The 18,347-nt window shown below is 38.3% G+C and overlaps 2 protein-coding genes across 2 annotated transcripts in view; one reads left to right on the top strand and one right to left on the bottom strand.

Moving 5' to 3' along the window:
* Positions 1-18,347, top strand: part of AVEN (apoptosis and caspase activation inhibitor) — a 164,706-nt gene that overhangs the window by 38,453 nt on the left and 107,906 nt on the right. The window lies entirely within an intron of this gene.
* Positions 1-18,347, bottom strand: part of CHRM5 (cholinergic receptor muscarinic 5) — an 86,743-nt gene that overhangs the window by 55,705 nt on the left and 12,691 nt on the right. The window lies entirely within an intron of this gene.

Genomic DNA, 18,347 nt, shown 5'->3' with positions numbered 1-18,347 from the left:
TAATGGTTTGCAAGGAAAAATGACATTTCTTTAAATGGAAGTCAGGGTTTCCATATATTGATGTAGAATGACTTAAGTCCTGGTTGAAATGGATAAAAGGCTTTATAGAAATGAAAAATGCTGATCTACGCCACTCTAAATTGGGTAGTCTGAGAGACAGAACTATTTTCTTTGATTTCAGAGCAATCAGCACTTATGTTTATACAAAGCTTTACAAAGTTTCTAGAATATGTTCTTTTTTTCCCTCTTTGATACCCAGGAATATGCATATTAGTGGAGATGCATATATTAGAGCCATATGCACGTGAACACCAGAACTTTTCTGTTTTGCTTTTGGATAGTCTTCTCTATCAGTATGGTGAAAAACTCATTCCTTCTATGACCAGCTGTTTTTGGTTTGTTTTTTTTGGTGAGGAAGATTGACCCTGAGCTAACATCTGTGCCAATCTTCCTCTATTTTTATATGTGGGACACTGCTACACCATGGCTTGATGAGCAGTGTGTAAGTCCTCACCCAGGATCTGAACTTGCAAACTCTGGGCCACCAAAGCGGAGTGCATGAACTTAACCACTATACCACTGGGCCAGCCCCTGGCCAGCTGTTTTTTAAGATCGACTCCACCTGGAGCGATGTGCGGCAGAGTGAAGCTGGAGATAATAGTCACAGGAAATAATGGAGCAGGGCTGGTTGTATAGATGGCTACTCCCTACAGGTATGAAATAAGAATTTAAAGGATGAAGAGAGGATAGACTGGTGGTTTTCAGGAATTAGGAATGGGAGGGTGGGAGGTGAGTGTGGTTATAAAAGGACAACATGAGGAGTCCTTGATATGCTGGAACTGTTCAAGATCTTGACTGTGGTGGTAGATACAAAATCCTACACAAGTGATAAGATTGTGTGGAACTTAACACACGCACAAATGAGTACAAATAAAACTAGATAAATTTGAATAAGACTGATGGATTGTGTTGCTGTCAATATGTCAGTATCTTGGTTGTGATATTACACTATGGTTTTACAAAATGTTATCATTGGGAGAAACTGGGCCAAGTGTATGAGATTTCTCTGTAGTATTTCTTACAATTGTATGTGAATCTACAATTACCTGAATAAAAAAATATTGCTAGGTTAAAAAAAATTTAAAGGATGAAGATGCGAGAAGCAGAGAAATAAAGTGAAAGTAGAATTTTCAGACAATTTGTTTTGAATTCCCTCTTCCTCCTAACTTTTAGGTTGCTGTTGGGTTCTATCTTTCTTTTTTCTCATCTACCTGTATTTTTGATGCCTATACCAAACTAAGAATCGTAAAGTGATGAATGCTCTTCCAACTTAATAGAATATACTCTTTGAGCAGGAAAGAAAGAGTTAAGTGGAGAGAGTATTAGAGTGTGAGTCACTCTAGGGTCATTCTGTTGTGTGCTGCAGATAGGGTAACCTCCTTAAGTAGGGGTGCGTTGGTGGCATAACTCACTGACCAACACTGGTAACTCATCTTTTGCCAGTCAGATGAGTATTTCTTTTTCATTACCTGCATTTTGGCCAATTATGGATTTATAAGTACTTTTCTTGAAGGTAGGAGAGAGGTAAAATGTGGGCTGGTTAGTTTCAATTTTTATCAGCTGTTCTGCTAAAAGATTTGGGAAAAATTGAAGTAGTGCAATCAAGTTAACATGTAGACTGCTTGTGGATTTCATTGAATCACTTGTGCAGTCAGTTACTAGGACAGTATCTGGCAATAAAAGTTACTGTGTAAATGTTTGAAAGTGATTCACAATTCTAGTCTAACCAAGCAGTTATGCCCATCACTTATGATTTTGGTTATTTATTTTACCATTTTGTTTATAACTTAAAACTCGGCATAGTTTGGGTCTTATATGTATTTTTCTTGTAGTCTATCTTTGCTTACTGATTTCTTAAGTGGCTTGTTTATCTGTGACTGGTTTTTTGGAGATCATAATTGTCACATCTTTTTATATGTGCTTACATTTCTTCCCCACTCTTCTGCTGGTTTGTCATTTTCCTTTCACTGTAGCATAAGCCCGAGAAGAGCTACCATACTTTCTTCATATATGTTGGAGTAGGGCCGTTTATCGATTTACTTTCTGTGATCATAAAATATTAAGAACATCCTCTAGATAGGCTGACCATACTCCTTGGAATGATTCTGACTTTTAGTATACTGTCCTTGTCTGTATAAATAGATACACAACCCAGAAAAAATATCGCTAGTTTGTTAGGCATGCACATCATAATCATTTTTAGATATTGCCAAATTGCTTTCCAAGGTGGAGATGAGCTAGAATTCCTAGTGTTCACCATCTTTGCCAAAATGTAGTCCTGTTAGACTTTAATTGTGGCCATTGATTGGATGGTATCTAGTTGTAGTTCATTCAACAGTTATATGAGCACCCACTATTTCTATGTACTGTTTTCGAGGCTGAGCTTATGGCAGGGAACAGAACAGACAAAAACACCTGCCTCATAGAGTTGACTTTCTAGAGGGTGGAGACACACAGTAAAAGGAATAAAAGGAAAGTACATAAGATGTTAAATGGTGATAAATTGCTTAAGATAGAAATAAAATGAGGAGAGGCTGTTGCAATTTTAGAAAGAGTGGCCGGAGAAGGTCTTACTGAGAAGATAATATTTGAATAAATACCTGAGGAAGGTGAGGGAGCAAGCACTGGGGATGTCTGTGGGAAGAATGTTCCAGGCAAAGGGAACAGCAAGTTCAAACCTTTGAGATAGCAGTGTAGGGAATAGCAAGGGAGGGCAGTGCAGCTGGAGCAAAGTGAGCAAATAGGTGATGAGATCAGAGAGGATTTATGTGACTAGATCACGTGGAGACCATTGCAAAGATGTTGGCTTTTACTCTGAGTGAGATGAGCCGCCACTGGGTTTTGAAGAGAAGAGTGATATGGCTAACTCCTGTTTTAACAGGATCACTCTGGCTGCTGTGTTGTAATGAACTGAAGACAGATGAGGGAGGGAGCAGGTTGACCAGTTGGGAGGCTACTGCAGTAATCCAGACAAGCGATGATGGTGGCTGTGGCTGGGGTGGTCGCAGTGAAGGTGGTGAAACGTGGTTGGGTTCTGGATCTATTCTGAGGGAAGAGCACATGGGACTCGCAAATGTCGGGTATGAGATAAAAAGAATATAAGGAAAAAACCCAAGGTGGGACCAAAAAAAAAATAATAATAATAAGCAGTTTTCCTACTTTATTTCAGCCAAATTGGAAGTGGCTGAAAAATGGAAGTGAGCTTGCCCATTGTGATCCAAGGCATAATTTCTGATGTCCAAATAAAGATGATTGAACAAACAAACAAAAAAAGAGAATAAGGATGACGCCAGGTTTTTGGCCTGAACAACTAGAAGAAGGGAGTTGCTGTTAATTGAGATGGGTAAAACTATAGGAGGTGGTCAGTTTTGCATGTGTTAGAATTGAGATGCCAGTTAGACATTTGTATCAGTCAGAGTTCCTGTAGGAAATAGATGGCATGCTCAATATAATGAGGAAGGAAGTTTTAGCAAAGGACTCATTCACAAAGATATGGGTAGGATGCAGGGAAAGCACAGAGATAGTACTGTATTGGGAGGGCAGGGAGGAGCAGAGATGTTACCCCCCCTAGTTACTGGAACTCACAAGGAGAGCTTCATGTAGAGAAATTTACCTTGAGAGAATGAATCACCTTTAGTCAAGAGATCTAGCTAGCAAAGGTTACTCCACAGGGAGAGAGAAAGGGGAATATATTTATTCCTGGTCTTACGTTCTCTTTCTCCTCCATTCTCCCGCCAGGGCTTCCCATGAGCCTAACCTATTGGAGGTCAGAAGGCAAGGGAAGCCTGTTGCTGTCATCCATCTAGATCAACCTCCTAGGGCAGAGCAGGGAGGAGAAGGGTGGACAGTGAATCTGGAGTGGCAAGTAAAAGAGACCCAACAAACATCCAACAGGAAATAGCTAGCAGGCTGTTGGATAAGGCATCTGGGATTCAGGATCCAGGTCTGGATTGGAGATACATATTTCGGTGATGCCAGCCTGTAGATGATACTTCAAGTTGTGAGACTGCATGAGATGCCCAAGGGAGTTATTAGCTAGAAAAGTACCGAGCCATGGGCACCACAGCGTCTAGAGTTTAGGGAGATGAGAAGAAACTAGCAAAGGAGGCTGAGCATGAGTGGAAGAAGGAAAACCCAAGAAACTGTGGTGTTTTCAAGTGTTTCCTGGAAGGAGGAGGGATCTGCGTCAGTTGCAGCTGATGACAACCAAGAATTGACAGTTGAATTTAACAACGTGAGGTTACTAGTGATCTTGACAAGAGAAGTTTTGTTGGAGTGGTAGGATAAATTCTTTCTGGGATTTACAAAGAATACAGGAGGAGGGACATTTGAGATAGCAAGTATAAACAACTCTGAATTTTAAGGAGTTTTGTTATAAAGGGAAGGAGAATAATGGACTGGTGGGGGAATAGGTCAAGTCATGTATTTTTAAAGATGAGAGAAGTAACTGCAAATTTGTTTGTTGATAGAAAGATCCAGAAAAGAGGGCAAAAATAATGTGGGGAGAGGTGAGAATTGCTGGATTTACGTTCTCTGGTACACATCAGGTGATGGAATCTATTGTACAGGTGGAGACAGTGCACATTGCTAGTGACTTGGACAGTTTAATTGTAATTGGAGGAAAAGGCAGAACGTATGGGTGTAGATATAGGTAAGTGGGTAGATACAATGGAGGCTTAAGGAAGTTCTCTTCTGTTGCTTCAATTTTCTTAGCGAAATAAGGAAACTGTGAGTGAGAGTCAAGGAGGAGGTTCTGGAAGTATGAAAGAGTAGAGGGTAAGAAGTTGTCTAGCGAGTGGGACAAAGAACGAAATAGGAAAATATGGTATGGTTGCTGGGTGGTAACAGAGGCCCATTGGAGGCTGGCGTTCATGAATTTAAGGTGAGAAGAGGTATGTTTTCCCGTGTTCACTTTCTGCTGTATGAATGCAGGTATAGTGGGATGGAGAATAGGATTAAGTTATGATTACAGTTTAGCCAAGCAAATGCATGCCGTGAGAGACAGAAAAGAGGTGATTAGAATGATTGACACTGAATTTAAGCTGGATAAGGAGGGAAGTGCAGGCATGAGAGGGGTGAGGGGGAGTGAAAAGGTGGTGGGATTGATGGACTATAGATTCCTCTGTGCGGAAGGATTGTTGACCTCCTTAGAGGGGTGTGAGTGGAAAGGTAGCAAGTGGTGGCCGGAGAGTAGAATGTTTGATGCTGAGATTTGGTGGGGGCAGGGCTTGTAGATGGTGGTGATAATATACTCTAGTGTAAAACGGGGTGACTGGCTCAGAGTAAGCTAGAGCGGAGGACCTAGTCACTGGAAGTTTAATTTGCATTTCGTTGGTTAATCTTTGAGATCGGGCATCTTTATTCGCCGTGCTTGCTTGCTTTTCTGTGAACTACCTGCACAAATTCTTTGACCATTTGGCTTGTTTGTTTGTTGTTGACTTATAGATATTTTTAATCCTAATACTTATCTTTTGATGTTTATATTTGCAAATTTCTTCTTCTGAGATTGACTTTTACTTTTGTAATGATGTCTTTCAGTGCATAGTTTTCAATTTAATGTAATTGAATCTATCAGTTTTCTGTCTTACAGTTTATGCTGTTTTGTGCCTTGTAGAAATAGATCTTTCCCTCAAGATCACAAAGATGTTCTCTTATATTTTCACATAAAAGTTCAAATTTTGCCTTCTTTTCTGAAATGTGTTAAATTTTCACTTGCTACATTCTTTCATGACCGTTTTATTTTTTAAAACCACTTTATTGAGGTATGAGTGATATGTAAAAAGCTGTACATATTTAATACAACTTGATGAGTTTCAGGGTAAGTACATACCTGTGAAACCATCACCACCATGAAGGCCATAGACATACCCATCACTTCCCAAAGTTTCCTCCTGCCGCCTTTATTATTATTATTATCATTTTTTATTGAGGTATAATTGACATATAACATTATATTAGTTTCAGGTATATAACGTAATGATTCGATATTTGTGTATTTTGCGAAGTGGTCACCATAATAAATCTAGTTAACATCCATCACCACACATAGTTAAAATTTTTTTTTTCTTGTGATGAGAACTTTTAAGATCTACTCTCTTAGCAACTTTCAAATATATATTACTGTGTTATTACGTATAGTCACCATGCTGTACATTACATCCCCATGACTTATTTATTTTATAACTAGAAGTTTGTACCTTTTGACCCCTTTCACCCATTTCGCCTATCCCTCATCCCCTGCCTCTGGCAACCACCAATCTGTTCTCTGTATCTATGAGCTTGGTTTTCCACCCTCTTTATTATTATCATTTTTATGTGTGTGTGATAAGACCATTTAACATAAGATCTATCCTCATAGCAAATTTTAATCATATAATACAGTATTGTTAGCTATATGCACTATGCCGTATGGTAGAGCTCTAGAACTTATTTATCTTGTATAACTGAAACTTTCACAACCATTTTAGATTAGTGGAGTGAGGTGGCATTCTTGCTCTACCTTGCATGTTAGTCTTCTGAAGAGTATATAACCTTTTTGGTTCCATTTTCTATTTTTCTTTTAGTATATAATTTCTTTACTAACTACCAAAGTAACCAAAATTAGAAGTAACTTACCAACATCGAAAATTTGATTTTTAATATTGGACATTTAAGTTTGGCTCATGTTGTTATAGTCGTTCCTTTGTCAGTGTGGTTTAATATAAGCACAGCCCTCTAATTAGAACAGATCTGGATTTGAATCCTATCCTGTCGTATTTCTGTCTAACCCTGGGCAATACTCCTTCTCTCAGTAGGAAATGCGAGAATAGAAAGAAGTAACACTGCTTGATTTGATGAGGTCAGCATCTTATCCCAAACTTACCACTGGTTTTACCTCTGCTCAGTAGGTAACCATGATGCTTAGATTTAGTATCTGTCTGAAATTTTTTGTTGATAGAAGCTTAATTGGCTGTATTCAGTAAAGTCAAAGTCTAATTTCTTTTTTTCCTTGGATGTTAGACATAATAGTAATAGTTGCCAACAGAATTTGTATGTCATCATTTTTCTGAGAAATTAAAAGTTCTTCTTGGGTATAATATAACTGATTATTGAGTCTCTTTATTGACTAACCAGTGGTAGTAGTCTGAGTCTCTGAGCATTTAAAAGTTGATAATCTTAGGTTAAGTCATAAGACAATTTTTTCCCCCTTTCCTCCACTCTTCTGCCTGTAGCTGTTCATTGTTTTTCTCCCCAATCTCTGTGTCTGCCAATGCCCTGGAGGATGGCCATCGTTGTCACTGTAATGGATGACAGGCTTGGTTTCTCAGACAAGGGCTCTATGCTTTGCACTGTTCTTTATACATTATTATTTTTTTTCCAGAATTAGCTATGCTATGCATACACCTCTGGTCCAATTCTCAAATGCCATTTTGAAGACAGACCTTTTGTTAATAGTATATCTAGCTCAACGTGTTGTTATTGTCCTAATAGGATTTCCATTGTAACAGTGAATTTTTGCAGAAAGGTAATTAATTCAAAGAGTGAATTTCTCTCACACACAGTTGGTGTATATGTCTGTCGGTATATTCACTTTGAAAGATAGTTTGTAATTTTCTAGTAAAGTTGAAGATCCAGCACTTCCACTCTTGGAAGATACTCTCCTATCACATGTGCACCAGGAGACATGTGCACAAATGTTCATAGAGGTATTGTTCAGAAGAGCCACAAATGGAAGGAACTCAAATGTCCATTACTAGGGGAATGAATACGTAAATAAGTAGATGAGTCTCTCACACATACTGTGAAGTAAAAGAAACACTACATATCCACAAAATACCTCAGTACGATTCTATTTATATAAAGTTCAAACATGAGAAAAAAGTAAGCTGTGTTACTTAGGGATGCAGATTTAAATGGAAAGATGAAAATCAAGGAAATTGTTATTACAAAAATCAGGATCGTGGTCACCTCTAGTGAGGGAAAGATGAGGGATAACGACTGGGGAGGGGCCACTGGGTGGGGGTGGTGCGGAGACTTCTGTGATGTTGGCAGTATTCTCTTTCCTGACCTGGATGATGGTTACTTAGTTTTGTTGAATAATTATCCTTTAAATTGTATATATCTCTCTATGCAAGGAAAAAAAGTTTAAAAATGGGTTTCTCAGAATTTAGTAGAATTTCAGTTACCACTATGGACCATGGGAAACAGTTTTGGAGAGGTGGTCCTTTCTGGTGCCTTCCACATGCAGGTGCTGCCTACCTTGTTTGAATTTCTGGCCATGGGCAGTGGCATCTCATTTTTATAAGTGGAGGATATGGGAAGGGGACTAATTTGTTTGAAATCATACTTTCCCTGGTAGGATTAGGAGTCTTTAGACGTCTTTTTACTACTCTCTCTAAGCTGTCAGCTTACAGATAATCATGATTTCAGCTTTTCTTTTTAATCAGTATTCTTGCAGTTCTAAGATATGGCTCATGAGCTTTGAGAATGGTACCAAACACTCACATTCACATTCAGGCATAACAAGTTAGATCTTTAAGCAATTTTCCTGCCTCCCACTTTTTTTTTTTTTTTCAAATGGTGAGTCATTGAATTCGTGCCATGTGCTTTGTCTGTTCCTTTCAAGATGTCACAGATAATCAGAGTTGGAAAAATGTTTAGAGTGTGAGCAGAATGCATTGGCGCAATATGGAAGATAAACTTGGGGAAAAAAATCTTTTATGTGCAAGTCTATAAGCTCTGTTTATTTTAAGTGGAACAAATAAAAATGAAATGATTAGACTACAGTTTGGTTGGCATAGTTGTCTAGGCATATTTTCATTTAAAGCTATCTTCCTCAATATAGTTTTATGAAAAGTTAATTTTGGGGGAAAGTATTAATTATAATGATATTTGATTTTTTCCCTTCTATATTCTTTTGCCAGCAATTCGACTGAAAGGGAAAAGAAAGCATCTCATTCTAGCATCCTCCACTTTGAATTAAACTTTGAACCTTTTCCTCCCATGAAGCAGCAAATCAGTTGTATTGCCTTCATTGATTCAGTTCATTTTTTCCTCTTTTTATATGGGATTATTTTATTAGATTTTACTAATATATTCTCGTATTACATAGGCAATTTAGTGGAAGAACTTTCCCTTTGATATTTGACTCATTTGAAATAACAAACAGAACTATACATTAAAAAAAAAATCTTTATTTGGATAACAACAAAAAACAACAGTTTAAGCCACACGAAAGATCTTTCCTTTTTTACAGCTGGACATTGAAGTGGGCCTAATTTGATTCTCTCTTTTCAAACCTCCAAAGATGAAAGCAGCTGACTATCTAGAAATCTGTTCGCTAACCTATTGGTCTCCCACACCGTGTTCTGATGCAGGTTCTTCTGTGTCTGTTTCTCCTGGTCCAGCTGCATCAGTTTCATCATGTTCATCATCGCTATCAACTTAAATTTTCTTACCCTAAAACTCTGCTTTTCCTTTAACAGCCCGAGCCTGGCAGCTTTAATTCTCTTTCCTTTAAATCTGTGACCTTTTGATTTCCATTTGTTTAGGGATTCTTGTTGGTCCACCGTGATTTTTCAGTGCTGCTTTTTCTCCACCTCTCCTAGTCCTTCCCACATCTCTTCTTTGTTCCTTAATTGTAGCTTATCATTATTGGCTTCTTTGGTTTTATCTAGCTTCTATCTGCTTTTTTAATCTTTTTCTTTAAATAGAGTTATTCCCCCTTTTGCTCATCTGATAAAATCTATCCATTGTATTTCCCCATCATTTGAGAAAAGGAAATGTGGCTCTTTTCTACAAGTCTGTTCATCTCTGCAATGAACGTAGGGGTGTATAAAGCTTTTTGTTGATTTCATTTTCTTTGGATAAATACCTAGTAGTGAAATAGCTGAATTGTGTGATGTTTCTATTTTTAATTTTTTGAGAAATCTCCATCCAAAAATTTCAGCAATCATCCAATCTTTTCTTTGAGAGATTTCGTTTCAGCATCTATAGCACTTCTGTTTTTCTTCTTATTATTGTTTAGCTCTCAATTTAGCTTACACTTTATTTTGCTTTCTTTCTTCATTTTTTCTTTTTTTTTTAGCAAAGCACTCTTCCTTGAAAGGTTTTAGAAGGTCTTTGTCTTTATGCTTTTGGTTGGGGGCAGTCTCTAAAAACTTTTTAGTAAAATCAGACACTGCAAACATTGATCCCTTAAATGCTTTGTGTAATGTGTTTCTCATTTGAATATTTTGTGCTTGACCTTTATCTTCTAATCTTTCTTTTATGTCACAGAGGGTTGCATCAGTTGGGAAGACTTTCATATAAATGGATCTGTTTTTTAAAAAAAAATTATTTTATTGAAGTCATATTGGTTTATAACATTGTGTAATTTCAAGTGTACATTATTGTATATCAGTTTCTGTGTAGACTGCATCTTGCTCACCCTGAGTAGGCTAGTTTTTATCTGTCACTATACATAGGTGCCCCTTTACTCCTTTTGCCCTCCCTCCAACTCCTTGCCCTCTAGTAACCACTAATCTGTTCTCCCTTCCATGTGTTTATCTTCCACATGAGTGGAATCATACGGTGTTTGTCTTCCTTGGTCTGGCTTATTTCGCTTAGCATAATACCCTCAAGGTCCATCTATGTTGTTGCAAATGGGACGATTTTGTCTTTTTTTAAAATGACCGAGTAGTATTCCATTATGTACCACATCTTCTTTATCCACTCACTGGACACTTGGGTTGCTTCCACATCTTGGCTATTCTGAATAATGCTGCAATGAACGTAGGGGTGTGTAAATCTCTTTGTTGATTTCATTTTCTTTGGATAAATACCTAGTAGTGAAATAGCTGAATTGTGTGATGTTTCTATTTTTAATTTTTTGAGAAATCTCCATGCTGTTTTCCATAGTGGCTACCCCAGTTTGCATTCCCACCAGTAGTGTATGAGGTTTCCCTTTTCTCCACTTCCTCTCCAACATTTGTTATTTTTTGTCTTGTTAATTCTTGCCATTCTGATGGGTGTAAGGTGCTAGCTCATTGTAGTTTTGATTTGCATTTCCCTAGTGATTAGTGATGTTGAACATCTTTTCATCTGCCTGTTGGCCGTCTGCATATCTTCTTTGGAAAAATGCCTGTTCATATCCTCTGCCCATTTTTTGATTGATTTGTTTGTTTTTTTGTTGATGAGTTGTATAAGTTCTTTATATTAAATGGATCTGTTTTTACATCATTTTTATACTCAGTCATCAGAAACATTTTATTTATCAGGGAGAGCTTTGTGTGGAGATCTTTTGATTTTAGCTTTCTCTTCATTTATTTCCACAAGTTCTGTCTGTGATTTGCTCAATGCTTCTATTATATTGAAGTCTGTTGTTAGGCAGTTTAAACTGTTGAATTTTATTATTATCTCCAGAGGTACCCAGCTTTTATCCAGTTTGATCTGTTCCTTTAAAAATTTGTCTCATGGCAAATTAAAGTCACTAAAATAATACTTGATTTGGTGATAGATTTTGGTCCAGACTAGCCATTTTTTCACTGTCACCATTTTTGGCTGTTGTGGCTATCGTTCTGGTCCTAGTCCCCCAGGGCTGAGCCACAGAAACGCGAGCGGTGACCACAGTGTCTCAAGGTCATTATAAGAACTGAATGTTTGCTTAGATTATTAGATAATTTAGACTATTCTTACTAGAAGTATGTTAATGAGAGAACATTGAATCTTTTTGGATTTGACGTGTATTCCAGACACTGTTCTGGTTGATAAATGTCTGAATGTCTGCGTCATCAAGTTGGCGTGCTGCATTCTAATAGCATCTAGCATATTCCTCTCCACTGCTGCTGTCTCCTCTCTCAGTCTGTTTATTCTTATGGACTCATGCTTCCCTTTAAAAAATTTACCATCATTTTAAGGAGGGTTTTGGGAAGGAGAGCAAATAAATGCTTACAATCGATGTTATGTTTAAGTGGAAGTTTGTAAGTTCTCTTTGCTCTAGAAAGAGAGAATAAAAAGAGTTATTTTGGCAAAGCCTTTAATGAAAGTCAGGGTAGAACCTCTTCTAGTATATAAAGCATGAAACACATGAATTCAAGGGCTATGAGAAGGGCAACTGTAAATTTAGGATTGGGTAGCAAAGTTGTCTGTTTCCGTGGGTGTAACTGAAGTGTGGTGTATGTACTTTGGTAGTAGAATGGAAGGAGCGCTTCATCCATGGAGGTCAGTGGATCAAGTCTTGGTTCTGGTTGTCACTTACTAGCTACATGCCCCTGAGGGAGTGAAACTCTTGAGATCTCCTTTTTTTAAAAAAAAAAAAACAACTGTGAAGTAGAAATAATACCTGTCTTGCTTTAATCCACGGTGGTTGTCAGGATCATGTAGAATTATTTTAAAAATTGTAAAGTGCTATACAAAAGTTAAGAATTATTTTGTAGACAAAAAAAAGCAAACTATTTGGGTATAATATGGTATGGAAGAGTGTTGGGGGGAGAAAAGCTAATGGTCATATTTGAAATCAGGCCATTACCGTGGGATTGTCATTAATATATCCAAGCATAGTACTGATATATATAATTAGAATATAAAACACAATGAACAAGTACCTCACTTTCTCTTTATTTAGCTGCTTTTATGGGATTTGTTGACCTCTTTCAATCTACAACTACAGAGGTGACACAGGGAACATGAAAGATGATTAAGAATGGGAAGAATAGCATCTGTGATGAAAGGTTTATGATGCCAAGGAAAAGAAGCCTGAGAAGTCATTTACTAATTATGTCATTTGTGTTCTAAGCCCTAAAGAAAACAGAAAAACATGAAATGTGCTTAACCAAAACGCAGGGGATTTAGATGACATGTTTGTGTGCATTTTGTACATGAGATGTTAACTATGCATCTTAGGGAGAATTGGGGTTGATTGGAAATCTTTCAGAATGAATTTGGTGTCATTTAACCAGTGTGGCTTCAACAGTGGTCTTTCCTGCAGTATAGGGATAGGCAAGGTGATTTATCAGGGAATTTTTTTTAACTCTGTTCTCCTTGCTCCTTTTAATTTTGCAATAGTTTTATAGCGTTTTGCCCAAGTGCATTAAGTTAGCACATCTAGTGTTCATAGAAAGGTTAAGTTTAAAATAAATAGGCAAGGGATCTGTGTGTAAATGGAGCCCTGTGGTCATTAGTGACCCTGTGACAACAAATGACCCAAAGCTAACAAACTGATGGCAATAATAAGTGTTACCATTTCCTGAACATTACCATGTGCAGCTCTGTGTAAGATGTATTACTTAGGCACTTTTTTATATTGTTGATTTGTAACTGTAACCATATGGTCGATTTCATTATACATGCTGAAACTAAGCCTTAAAAACAATGTTAAATAATTTGTACAAAATTCACATATCTAATATGTACAAGGATTCAAGCCAGTACAAGGATTCAAGCTTAAGTATGTCTGGCTTCAAAGTTGGTATTTTTCCCCCTTGATACTGTTCATTAAAATCTACATATATATCACTGTCTAAGATATACATTCTCTTATTTGTTTGCTTCTGCAAAAAGAAGCATTATTATTTATACTTGGTCTGCAGCTTGGGAGAGGGTTTGTGGTTGATTGAGAAGCTTTGGGCTGAAGGCTGAGACTCAGGCGGAAGTCCAGAGGACAGGGAGCTGCAGCTGGGCCTCAGAGGGCGCTGCCCTGGGAGGCTTCTAGTCATGCTTAAGGTGAACCTTTCAAGGGACCTCACCCAGCCCTGCCTGGGGCTGGCCTGAGAAGGTTGCTCAGGTGGTTGTCCTTCTTGATGAGTTTCACCTCCTTGTCTAGGAAGTGTTTCTCTAGGAAGTCACAGAGATGGGAGTCTATGTGGACAGAATCTAGGGCATGCAGATTCAGTAGGACCCGGTTTAGGGTTTCCTCCAGGGCTAGGGCAGCTTCCTTGGCACCCAGTGTGTGACCCCGTTTATCGTGAGGCAGCTTCTGCATGTCCTGGAGGAGGACGCAGCTGCAGTGCTGGTTTTATATCTTCCAGACATGCTTGGTGCCCTTCCATTTCTCCCCCAACTTGTGGAAGAATTGGTGCCTGCCTTCCCGGGCCACACTTTTGCAGTTGCAATAGAAGCCCAAAGAGAGATAGGTATAGGAAGCCCACAGATGCCCATAGACTAGGTGGGTGATGGCAGTGTTGACATTGGTGGAGTAATCTGGTGGATCTAGGGGCTTGTGGCTGACTGGAGACAAGGAACTGACCACAAGAAATGGTGTTAACTGGTCTGGGAAGCAAGGGATGGGCAAAGATATGGTCCTGGAGCCTGCAGCTAGAGAAGAGGTTGGAAGGTGGTCAGAAGCTGGCGTAGGAGGGATTTCTCAGGTGTGTTTCATCCAACATTGTTGAGGCAAGTGACAGATCCAAGGACTGCCTGGTAGCTGTCCATTCTTTTGGTTAAAAAAAGCCAACATCATGAACTAATTTGGTGGTATTTTAGACGGAAAAAACCCTCAAAAGTACTTTTTCCAGTTGAAAGATGACATACTCAAAAGATTAAAACACATATAGGGTTCTGCATTGTATATTCTTAGTATATTGTCATACCTGAAGTGGAATGGAAAGAATACCTTCACATTTTTTTTGTGAGTATACTATATTGGTCCCAGAATTTTTAGCTACTGAAGAATGGAATTGATACAAATGAAATATCAATATCTATTGCTTAATTTAGTAACTGAATCTGTGGTGTATGTTCCCCAAAGAATAGTGAGGATGTCAGCATACTGCTCTTCATAATCTGTAGTAAGAATTCCTCTTGGAAATTAAATCTGTATCTTATGTGTTTACTTGGCATTTGTGAAAGGAACCTAATGGAGAGCCTCTTGGTCGTTACCTAGTATCCTTTAAATATTGCCTCCTGTGTTTTGTACATGAAGGGAAGTATTTCATCTTTAATAATGATACTGCTGGTCTTTTAAAATCGTGAAGTTTTACAAAGTTTAATTGTTTTCTTCATCACTTCATTTATTAGTTACTATCTAAATAGATAATTTATGTGGTTTCAGTATTTACCCTTAGAATTCTGTGGTTATAGAGAGTTTCTGTCTTATGTTTGTAAAGAGTTTAATCTTCATACAAATTTATAGTGAAATTTGAGATGATCACAAATAACCAAAATTCACTTAATAGAATTGTAAGTTTGTCATCATGAATTTCTACCTCCACAGGGGGAATGGTGTGTGTGTCACATTTGTCAGAGAGATGAGTAGGCACCTGGGTTTTCTGGCATTCTGCTGTTTAGAGAATTGTAGAAACTTTCATTTTTAGAGATAGGATAATCCTTGGAGATAGTTCTTTCATTCAGCATTTCTTGAGCTTCTATTATTGTATATATCCTAGAAATTAAGAGAATAAACCTTAAAGAGATTCAGTGACTGTGTACATGGTCACAACATCGAGCAGTTCTCTTTGGCTTCAAACTCAGGATGTCTAGTGTGTAGTCATTCATTTAGCAAACACCAGGAGTATCTGCAGGGTCTCATGTGTCATGCCGGGTGCTGAGGGTACAGAAATGCCTAAAACATAGTCCCTGCCATTAAGAGTGTTATTGGCAAAGGCAATCTGCCATGGGTCCTGAGCATTCCTGCATGTTCTTGCTGGACAGGCCAAGAATGCAGGACCCTGACCACCGTCTACCTGGGGCAACGAGCAACCGTGAGACATGAGGTAACGTCTCCCCCAGGCAAAGATCAGGCTTGCTTTCATTTACTAAAGAGCAGTGAGTCTTCTAAGCCTAGTGTTCCTTTCTTATAATAGAACCTGCAGCATGTGCAGGCTTCCATGATGGCCTCTTTGAATTACCCCTCTGAGAGGGTGGGGGCATGAAGAACCAATTCAAATGAACTTGAAGCTTTGGCTACTGCTTTTGCTGTGAATAATCAAGGCATTGTCTCTGATCCAGGAGTCTCATGTCTTCTGCCAGCATCCATGAAACAGTAATAGGCTAATTTATTATCTTCCAAATAGGATAAAATCTCAGACCCTGCACAGTCCTTGGCAAATGTCACTTGTGAGGTGACGTAGATGAGAGAACCAACAATTTCAGTTCAATGTGGGAGTCTCAGAGTGCTGTGGGACAACCAGGAGAGGACGCTCGGTTCAGCTTGGAAAGGTCAGGCAGGCTTTTCTGAGTGCATTGCTTTTGAACTGATACACTAAATTGTATGTCTATTGAGCATGGATCTTTTTATCCTTAGTGTAAGGCACAATCCATACACATAGTTCACAACTATAAAGCTTGCTATTTGAATGGATGAATAAGCTGTTACTTGTGGTTACTGGTGTGATTTACTTCATCAAAGGTCCATATGTTTACTATTAGAATTTGTCTTCTTTTTAAGACCTGAAGTCCTGGAAAGATCATCTTCAATAAAAGCAAATCACTTTGTAGCCTGTCATGAATCTACTCTAACAAGTAAGGACAGTGGTTGAGTTGCAGAATATCATTTGTGTGGATTGATTTAATACTAAATGACATGAAGGCCCAATTATTTATTTTTTGGATTTTTTATTTTTTAATACTTTTTAGATTTTTCAGAAGAGTTGCAAAGATGGTACAGAGTGTTCCCATATAGTCTTCATCCAGCTTCCCCTGATGTTAACATCTTACATAATCACAGTATATTTATCAAAGCTAAAAAATTAACATTAGTGTACTACAGACTTCATTTGAATTTCCCCATTTTTTTCCCACTGGTGTCCTTTTTCTGTTCCAACTCAGGATACCACATTGGATTTGTTTGTCTTCTTAGTCTCCTGTAATTTGTGACAGTTTCAGCCTTTGCTGGACTTGACGCTTTTGAAGAATAGCAGTTAGGTATTTTGTAGAATGTTCCTCAGTTTGGCTTTTTCTTATGTTTTCTCATGATTGGACTGAGGTTATGGATTTTGGGGAAGAGATGATGTGCCGTTCTTGTTGGATCATGTCAGTGGACATGTGATATCAGCATGACATATTACTATAATGTTAACTTTGATCACTTAATTAAGATGGTATCTGTCAAGTTTTCTCCATTGTAAACTTATTTCCCATTCTTTGTTCACTGGGAGTGACTAAGTCCTACTCACACCAAAGGTGGTGGGAATTAGACTTGCTGGAGGGAGGAGTATCAAGGAATTTGTGGGCATATGTTGAAACAATGGCAATAACTAATAAATATCTTGAGGGAGGGACCGGCCCCGTGGCTGAGTAGTTAAGTTCGCGCTCCAATTCAGTGACCCAGGGTTTCACTGATTTGGATGCTGGGCGTGGACTTAGCACTGCTGAGCATCAAGCCATGCTGAGGCGGCGTCCCACATGGCACAACTAGAAGGACCTACAACTGGAATATACAACTATGTAGTGGGGGGCTTCGGGGAGAAGAAGGAAAAAAAATATCTTGGGGGAAATATTTTGAGGTTATGCAAAAGCATCCTGCTTCTTCTTAAAGGCTCAGGGGAACCAGTTCTCTAAGAATGAGGCTGAAAATTGCCTCAAACAAGAGGTCAAGCTGTAATGACTGACTACTTGACCCTTTTTGTTTGTTTACGCTTTATTGCAGAGCTATCTGTATTCTAAATGGTACTATTCTTGTGTCCTTGGCCCTATTGTCAGTTTCTTTGAAGAGTGGAAGCCTTTATATGAACTAAGTGGGGTTAATGAGGGTGCATCTGAGAAACAAGGTAAAACATCAGTAATTGATTTTAATTTCTTCCTCATTAATCAGTTACAAAATGCTTATTTTATCTCTTAGTGTTTGTCGGCTACCAAGTAAGAAGCTACATATATACACACACAAACACATATACATGTATACATGCACACACATATGTATTTATGTGTGTATATATACGTATTTGCATATGTGTGTGTGTGTATATATGATTAGCTACATTCCAAATGACTTGTCTGCATTCCATGACATGTTTAAAATTCTTTTGATCAGAAAAGCCTTGTTTAAGGTTGTGCTTCTTATGCAAGAGAGTCATGGAGTCCCATGTACTCAGGATGTGTGGTCTTCCAAAAGTTAGTCCAGTAGGAGTTGATAGATGAGAAGGAGGCATGTATCAATGAGCCAGCAGTCATCCCAGCACATACCAACTATTTGGGTGACCTCACCTGGAAGCTGGGATAATTCTAGAGTGATGTCCAAACAGGGGCTGGTCCAGAGAGATAAGGTGGTTAATGTGTTTTTACATTCGTAAGGGGAAAATATCATGACATTTTGATGTATCACACAACCATTTATTCCTTACTGCTATTCTCAGCAGCCCCATAATCTACATGTATTTTTGCTTAGATATTTG

The sequence above is a fragment of the Equus przewalskii genome, chromosome 1 (assembly GCF_037783145.1).
Source record: "Equus przewalskii isolate Varuska chromosome 1, EquPr2, whole genome shotgun sequence".
Taxonomy (NCBI): Eukaryota; Metazoa; Chordata; class Mammalia; order Perissodactyla; family Equidae; genus Equus; species Equus przewalskii.
This window is presented reverse-complemented; position numbering and strand designations above follow the sequence as displayed.